A 9,491-nucleotide genomic window follows, 5' to 3' on the forward strand; every position below is an offset into this window, starting at 1 on the left:
TTTTTAATGCAGTGTGAGCCCTTAGGGTCTCCATCATATATTTCTTAAGGTAAAAGAAATAATCCAGATTTTTTGCCAAATTCCAATCTGGGTGTCTTCATCCATCCTACCGTAAATTCCCCTGTAGGTTCAACCACTGTTAACGCAACATATAGGAATTTTCCCAGTAGATGTCCACTGCTGTGATATGCTGTAAATCAGCTCCTTTATTAGGACTTGGGCAATGTGGAGAGGTGAAAAATAAAATTACTGTATGAAGTGGCGATATTGGATTCTTTTTGAAAGAGCTGCTACAGTGGACGCATTTCTGCAAGTCTTTTTCCAAAATATGTGCAGGTCGGAAATTAATCCCCAGCGCCAAATGCAGGCCAGCTAGGGCAGTGAAGTGTGACTGACAGAAAAGAGAGATAAGGAAACAGTATTTCAGTGTAGAGTTGCAATTTATTGAATAATCCCTGTGATCCTGTTCTCCCTCCTGCATGGGGGCAGAGGCCATGCACTGTGATTATGGCTCAGAAAAAAAGGAGGCAGAATGTAATCTCAGGTTGTTCAGTCTCTTTATCTTTTCTTCAGCGCTTGAACATGCCTAACCAATTTGAGGAGACTGCAGCTTCCATCAAGGATATAATTCCCTTGGTGCAGAGGAGCTTAGGAGCTGGAGATTAGTAGCTGGAGAGTTGTACATGATTTCTGCTTTTCTGTGCACAGGGAGAGGCAGGAAGGACAGATTGGCAGGCTCTTTCTGATTGAAACCACCCCGATTTGGGTGGAGCAGGCATCACAGCTCCAGCTGACGTTTCACTCTGTCAGTAGGCCAAGGTAAGCAAATTAAACTGCCTGGAGTTGCTACAATTAGACATTAATCTCTGCCTCACTGCTGATTAACTCCTTAATGCCACACTGCCTACCAAACAATTTGTTACTCAGCTGTAAATGTGGATCTCTAACAGCTTACTGCCCCTCCTGTGAGCACAAGGGCAGTGACTCTTCCTCCCAAATCGACAGCTCTTGTTATAGACTTGGCAGAGATCATACCCTCTCCTTACACCAGGACCGGCTTGCCAGGGCAGAAGGAAGCTGGAGAAGACACCTGCTCCAGGAGAAAGGATTCATCCAAGAGAGATGGAGATCTCTGCCACAGTTCTTAAAATGCTTTTAGAAGAAAGACTGTGCCTGCCAGGCTACTGACGGCATTCATTCGCTGTTCCTTTGGGCCTTTAGAAGGCCTGAAGCTGATTCCCTAAGCAACAGAAAATCAAAATGCAGTTATAATGTGGTTAAGCTTTTCAGTGGCTGGACGGGACCCAGAATGTATTCGTACAAGCTGAAATTATATGGTTAGACATGATTAATGTTGATCTTGCATTGGTTGGAAAGGAATCACTTAGGTAACTACTTTACCCCTAAGTTAGAGGGCATGACATATCAAGTATTTTTGCTCGTTATTCTAATATCTATAATTTTGCAACCTTTAAGTATGTTTATACCTGCAGTTCTCTCATAAATATTCTTCCACTCTTCACTTCATTTCATTGGTAATGAAATGGTGCATTGTCAGAATGAAGCGCTTAGATTCACATCAGCAAACTCCTGTTTGGCTGCTGTCTATCGTTGAAGGTTTCTGAATGCCACAGGTGCCTGGCTTTTTGACAGGCACCAGCAGGTAGGGTAGTCACAAGGCCATGGGAACCCTAGGTTCAGCTGCTTCCCATGGAAACATGGCGATGTCCCCTTCCCTCAGGTTGAGTCTCAATTCTTCACATCTGTCTCGGCTACCAAGTACCACAGTTCTGCAGCCCAGTGATGAAGATGTTTATGTGACTGAGAAAGGACAAGACGTGGAAACTGGATTAAAGCCACCTCTGTCCGTGAGCATGAACATACATACATACATATTCATGATTGTATAACAGTTCTTAAATGTATAACTAGTACTTTGAGAAAAGGCAGAATCTTGGGTATAGTCTCTGAGCTCAGGGCAGTGATCCCTTCTGTCTCTTGCTTTGCCCTTTAATTTACCTTGTCCTCTGAAGTGTCCCCATCTCAGGAGGGAGCATGAGTGCCACCTGGTAGAGGGGGACAGTGGCTGTGAGCTGTCCCAGGCAGCAGGGGCAATTGCATGTGGCATCCCACCTTCAGAGCTGGCAGCACATTTCCCCACTGAATTAATAAATGTAAGGGAGTTACCAGCTCCCTCAGTGTCAGAATGACCACTGCTGAGTTTAGGAAGCACTTGGTGTCTTTGTAAATGGGGATGCTAAATTATAGGTCCAACATGAAGAAAAACGCATTTCTCAGCCCTGAAGAGTATCTAATACTCCAGCTAAGGTAGTTTTTAAGAACTGCTCCTGTCTTCAAACGTTTCCCATCTTGCATCCATAAAAGCACAGCTGTCCTTTACTGCTTTACCCAAAGTGATTTTGCAAGGGTATGATTGGCAGGCAAAACAATGAACTTCTCTTTTTCTAAGACTCCTGAGGCCTAGGATGGCTGGCTGACTATACCTCTCTTCTCATAATTTTCTGAGGACAGAACAATCTGTATTTTGAGACCGGGACACCTCTTGCTCAGGGCACTGCTATGGGTTTGGGAGTGTGCTGCACTGCAGTCCAGAAGCACTAGGCACTAAGGAGCAAGTGTGGAGTGCGCCTCACCGTCCATGTGCCCATCAAGGAGCTCAGCTGCACTGGGGAGATTAGTCTCTTGGGATTGTGCTCTTTTCTAGACTAAGTATTTTGATTTTTACTTTTTTTTATTTCGCCTTAGCGACAACAAATTACATAAGCAACTTTGCTTCCTCTGGTAATTAGTGCAGCCAGCACTCCCATTGAGCATGACAACCTGCCAGCACCTAATGCCACTCTGCTCATTAGCAGCACCAGTATGGCCACATCACTATCACTGTGTTTGTTTCCCTACAGGTCACTCTGCCCCATACACTCACATGCAGCATGTTCTGCATCAGCAGGTTTGGAAAACTGAACCTTCTCTAATCTGCCAAATAGAAGTCAGCTCTCGAATGGCTTTGTAGCATCCCCTAACCCCAAGAGCTTAATAACTTTGAATGTGCAGGCAATGTCATTGTAATTTGACATGAAAGAGGGAACTATGACCTCACCTGTTGCAGATGTGTATGAACCTGGTAAGCAATGCAGACACATGCCCACCAAGTGGCATATGATGACAGGATTTGGCCAGTCCATTAAATGATTCACTGTCAACAACTTGAAACCATAAGAGAGAAACTCAGTTTTGTTTTTAATCCAAGGGTCTAGCACTTTTGAACAGGATCTCATGCTAGAAAATGTGTCAGAGAATATATGGAAGACAGGATTTCTATATGTTTCTCTGTCTAAACAGTCAGCTGAAGTATCACAGCTCTGCATGTGTGGTCTGCTTCTGGGCTGAATTATCTGAGGTTTTACTGTGAGCTTGAACAAGGACAACACGAGACCAAATCGAGACATATTACTCACAACAGCTCTGTTTGCAGTTTTTAGCCCTATAGGAACTTTCTCACTCACCATGTTCACATCCAAAATACCCTTAGATCATGGGACCTGCAACCTGGGCAGGGACAGCAAAAAACACCTGCTACCGCAGAAGACAGAGAAGCCAGTATCGTTGCTACGATGTTGTGTGCATCTCTTTCTATATAGCGGAAGAACTGATTCAATGCCAAAAGGGACATGAGACAGATCAATAATGAGTGGCTACTGGAAATGTCTGAGAAATTTTCCAGACTTTCAACTAAATTTAGTAATTGCTGGGGCAGGGGGATGTTAAAAGGCTCTCTAACACCACCAGACCATCTGTGCTGTTGTTGACAGTTCCTTCCTCCAAAAAATAACACACCTTTATAGCCACGAGGTTCAACCGGCTCTGCCCACTGAGGAAACTACCTGAGGGCACGTGCTTATAGTTTGCCAGGTAATCTCTAGCAGGGATTACAACCTTCTTACTCCAAAAGCTAAGCCTCTAGAAATGAAATAAAAAGACATCAATGTAACTACTGATAATACAGAAATCTAAGATTGCTTTCTAAGTCAAACAAATGAGAAAAGCCTCACTTCAAAACTTAACCAGCAACCACATCATAAACTAAACTGTGGTCAGCAACTACATTTTATGTGGGTGGACTCATTGATCAATTTTTAAAGGCATTATAGCCTTGCATAACAAGTTATTATTTTTACTACATAATAAAAAGCAAATCGAAATGTAAAAAAACCTGGGTGAAATGCCTAAAGCAGATCATTGATACCTAAAGTTTTACTTTAGAAGCTACTATTCTGGCTGTGGTATTCAATCTGAGAAAGCAGACTACTTTCTAGAACAGTTTGGAAACAGTAACATCCTTGAGAGATCCTTGTGAGATATTTTTAAGAGAGCCCTTAAAGGTCCTAATACTTTTCTACCTGGGAGATAAACTTGCCTGGTACAAGAGGATTAATAAACATGAATCCTTTGTTCCTTCCAATTAAGACCCATAATGATCCACAGCTGATTTTTGTTTACTTCAATTTTTTTAAGATAAACTTCGAAGAACTCCAGGGCATGATAAGCTGCAGCTGAGCTTGTGACAGTCTTCCTGGTGAAAAAGGCATTGCTCCTAAAAACTATCTTTTGACTGTTTTGTGAATAAAAGGAAAATCTACACAACTGGAATAGGCATGTAGATACTCTATTAGAGTTGAAGAAGGTTCGCTTGTAAGCGTGTTTAATAGCATATTTGCACATGAAGGTTGTTTGTACAGGTATCAGAGGGTAACAGTGCCAATAAGTACTAGTGGCCTTTCCTAAAGCTGAGTTAATTCTTCCTTTCGTGAGTACTGTCCCCTACTTATTGCAACATGCATGGCAGACTGGACTGAGGGTATTTTTTCTGTTTTGGAGTGTGGATGCAAAACACCAGCCATATGATCAGATTTAACCTTTTCTCTAAGAGATCTTCACGGTAAAGGTCAAGCTCAGTGAGGTGTAAAACAAAGAACTGAAATAAAAGCTCCTATGCTTCAGCCTAAACTGAGAGTGAGGCTGAAGGCTTAACTTAAATTATGGGGCTTTGACTACAGAAAGCAGGATTACATAATCTCTGGAGGGATAGATGTTAATGAGCCCCTTTACAGGTTCATTGGGCTAGAGAAGCAGATACAAAACCAGCACTTGAACTGCATTCCATAAAATGGAGTCATAGGCAATTTTGCCATTCACTTTCACAGGGAGCAGGCTTACAAAAAGGTGCAGAAGCCACAAATATTGGGAAAGTTTTCATTCTAACACACAGCAGTTAGCATTACTGTGCTTTCTGGCAGCCTGGTTGAAGTAGATTTCCTCAGACTGCTGATGAGAAGGACTGTAGAGATGTCTCTGGTGGCTTCCAGCAATGTCACCAGCTCTGAGGAATTCACACTTAGGGACTCAAGGAGGGAGAGAAATCTCAACCAGCTGTAATGGGCAGGGTACAAAATGCAAGGAGCATTGGTAACTAAGGTGAAATTAAAGTTAGTAGCTTCTCAATATTATTTATTTATTTTCTATCACACACACCTCCCTTTTTTTTTTTTTTTAATAAGGCCAGTTATGTGATTTTATATAGAAAGTCTTTACTCAGTAATTCCAGAAAACATTATCTGGGAAGAGTGGGAAAGGATCCCCAAAGGGGATTATCGAAGTCTAGAGCCACTGCTTTATGCCTGATGTCCTCAGTTGACCAAGAGCAAAATGAGTACTGAATGTATACTCGTATTACAAACAAAAATGTCAGTACTACTGGTGCCAGTATCAGTAAAACCTCACATTTTGACTCACAAAGCACTCCTGACTTTGGGTAATCCAGGACAGGCCCAAGTCTTGTTAAAATTTTCCCAGCCAGTACACTAAAACCAAGTCTTTTCAGTTCTTTCTTTATTTTACAGACCTTCTGTGCCTGAGACCTGCCAGAGGCTAATGACAGAGGCCCCTGGCCCCTTTCCTGCAGTGTGAGAAGGTAGCCATCCCTCCTCCCATCTCCCGTCCTCAGAGTGTCACCCCCAGCTTGTTCCAGGAGAGGAGATCCTCGGCCCACACAGGTTTCTCTGGGTCAGGAGGTCTCTCACAGGTGCCCAGTCACAACAGTAAAGCATTGGGTCCTACAGGCCCAGATCTGTAGGAGAGTTTAGTCTCATGCTAACCACAACTCTTCAGTGTGGAGAATACGCACAAAAACTGTAAATTCTGAGCAGCTTTTTCTTCCCAATTTAAGATGATCAGGGATTAGAACAGGCAGAGGGGGGTTGCTTGGATTTTTTTTTTTCTATTAATCCTTCAAAAGAGTAAGCACTTTAAAAGTTGGAAAAGTGATCTCACTCTTCTGACAGATTACCTATAAAGGCTGAGTTTGGCAGTATTGACATTTCATTCATTACAAAATAACACTTAGAGTTGTGACATGCAAGAGGCAAAGACTGTAGTAGCAAGTCCCTTACAGCCTTAAAATCTGAGATTATTGAAATCAATACACAAGTCAAGAGAAAGTGAGATGGACATGTAGACAGGTTAACCTCCTTAAATGTCTATACAAAAGTTGCTCTGGCTGGGCTCACCTTCTCCTCAGCAAAGGAGTGCATGAGATGATTTTTCTCGTAGACTCTCCTGACTATAAAATTACTAATGGTCAAAGGAGGCTGCACTGCAGCTGTCTAAATTTTTCTCTCAGATCCATTTCAAACCTTCCTTATTTTCATGTCTACTGCACACTTCTTTCATGTGAGATGCACCCAGCTACCACTTGTGGTGGAAGATGCAATCCTTCATTTACCAGCAGATATGGTGTAAGAAGCAATGATGGAAGCTTCCCCAGTGCTGGCTTATTAATGTGTTTCAGCTCTTGATTTAAGAAAGGAGAAAGGGTAGTTCAGTTCAATCTATCTTTCCTGCTGATGGTGCCAATAAATTGATTCCCTTTGCTTTTGGGGATTAGTAGAAAATAGTTTAAATTTTTGCTTTTTATTTCAAAGGAGAATTTTTCTTAAAATTGTAGAATCCCAAACCCAAACACAGATCTGTTGTACTCAGTGTATGACTTGGAATATTAATGTATACAAATGGTCTTGGTTTTGCTTGAATACTTTGGATTATCTGTTGTATGTACTCAGAAAGCCAGAAGATCCTGAGATACTGTAGATATTTTACCTGTGTACTTGAAATATCTTGACCTTTTGTGTGCTGTTGCCTTTATTTTTCCCCAGTGTACAATGGATTTTTCCTTTGAAACCAGAGAAAACATCGATGGAGAATTAACTCTGCATTCAGGCTACAGAGAAGTGCTTTACATTGTGGAATTTCAAAGGAAACAGGCAAAGAATTAAATGTAATTTGAAAAAATAAATCCTATCCTTGTACACCTAAAGAAGGGCTTACCAAAGACCTTGATGGAAACCCAGCTGGAGAAGCTCTCAGAGATATTGCAAAGACGGGACCCTCTTCTGGGTACAGTGACAGCAGAAAACGTGATTCCAGGCTGCTTTTTTCTTCCACGGCTTTTCTGTCGACACCACAATTGCAGAAACATTTTCTAATTCATGTCACTGTTAATCAACAAAGCTAAAAAACGTAAATGAGAGGAAAGTAGAGACTTGGTGGAAAAAAAGGTTTGAAATCATCCAACTGACTGTGCCTTAAACAAGTTAGAGAGCATTAACACAAGTCACTCTACAGGCAGATCAGCAAGATATAACCTGTGGCAAGAGGTGTACGACTAACAAAAGGAGTAGTAAGAAATTAAAATTGAAGAGGATCCTTCTCTGAAGCGTTGAAAGACTGTCACAGCCATTACCAGGTTTTGGGAAAGCAAGAGCTCTAGTTACATCTCATTTTTATGAGACAAAATTGATCCTTCCAATATTGACAAATGAGAAGACTTGAGAATCAGACAGCTTCTGATATGTACAAAAATCCTTATGGCTCAAGTCAGATCAATTTAGAACAGGGATTTCTAAATGTTTGTGCTGAAACTCAGTTGAAGTCAATTTATGTTTAAAAATAAACAGAAAATTAGTGATTCAAGGACATAGCCCCACGATACCTGGTGTAAAGGACAAGCTTTCAATTAGTTACCTGTATATTCCCAGCTGGAGGCTCTCTGAACCAAATGTATCTCTATTTGTACAGCCTCTCATTAATGAAATTACAGATTTACATACATACTCAATCAAGAACTGTGTTTCAAGGGCTGATTTGCTTGTTTATTTACCAGTCTTATCAAACCGTGTAATTGATATGGCCCCACCATTCATTATTTCCTGTTTTATTAGCAGTGAATAGGAAAATTCCATAACATTTGCTTAGGATATTAAACTCATAAATCTGTTCAAAGTTAGAAGAAAAATAGATTAAGAGAATCCATTCCTTAAGTCTGCATATGTTTCTAAAATTGGTACCAAATTCCAAAGCTTCTTATTCTGCCAGAAGCCCTGAAATCCATTCATCGCTTTTCCAAAAGCTGTTGCCTGGATGCTGTTAGTCTCTGTTTTCATTCTCTCACATGCACAAGCGTTAGAGTCTTGCTTTTGTTAAATACAGAGTAATCCCTGAAGGGAAAAAAAACCAAAATAAAACATCAGAGTAAATAGCATTAGTTTTCTGGTCACTTGGTGAGGCTGCCTCTGCTACCTGGCACCTCTGGCTGCGAAGCCAGGGATTTTTCATGTGCATATCCTGCTATCTATCTGTTGCATGGGTCAGTGGCTGTGCTGGACAATTACAATGTTAGTGTTGTCCTGGGTTTGTACATGATTTATTAGACTCCTTTGTTTAGTGCTTTCTCTGAGCCAAACCCTGCCGAGCCTGAACCAACACCCTCATGATTCATCATCCGCCTGTGCAATAGCAACGTGTTGCTCAGTTACAAGAACAAACCAAATTCTGCCGTTCGGCAACTTCCAAGACACCGAGGTAATCACACCTGTGCCATAAACTGGGAGGAGAATAACAACACTAGCAGTGCTAATGTAACACTGATGCTTATCCTGGTGTCCTTGGTGCACTGCAGAAACCCCAGTACCAGCACCACTGGTGTGGGTCACAGTGGGGGAGGCTTCAACCTCTCTGACATATGAAGCCTGAACTTTCAACCAGGCCAGCAAAAAAGAAGAACTCTGCTGATTTCTGCCAGAACAGATACAACTCCCAAAGAGTATGCAGGCTGCTCTGAATCAGCAACAAAGGTTACTGAAAATATTCTGAGTATTTTGAATGTGCTGCTAATGAAGTTACTTTGTGCTGTCACAGTTGTCCTTTCTCTAAAATATGGAAAATGACACAAAGGGCAGTATTGCTTCACGCACTTTAATCACTGTGGTGTCTGATGTGAGTGACTTGGGATTTTGGGAGAAAAAGAAGTAAGAGAAAGGAAACCAACTTCTTAATTTCTTTTTAGATCAGGGTGGTGGTGGTATGGCCTTGGGTGTTGCCTTTCAGGAGTGTCTGCGTTGGCATCCTGAGGAACAACA

Source organism: Nesoenas mayeri (genome assembly GCF_963082525.1).
Source record: "Nesoenas mayeri genome assembly, chromosome: 3".
Lineage (NCBI taxonomy): Eukaryota > Metazoa > Chordata > Aves > Columbiformes > Columbidae > Nesoenas > Nesoenas mayeri.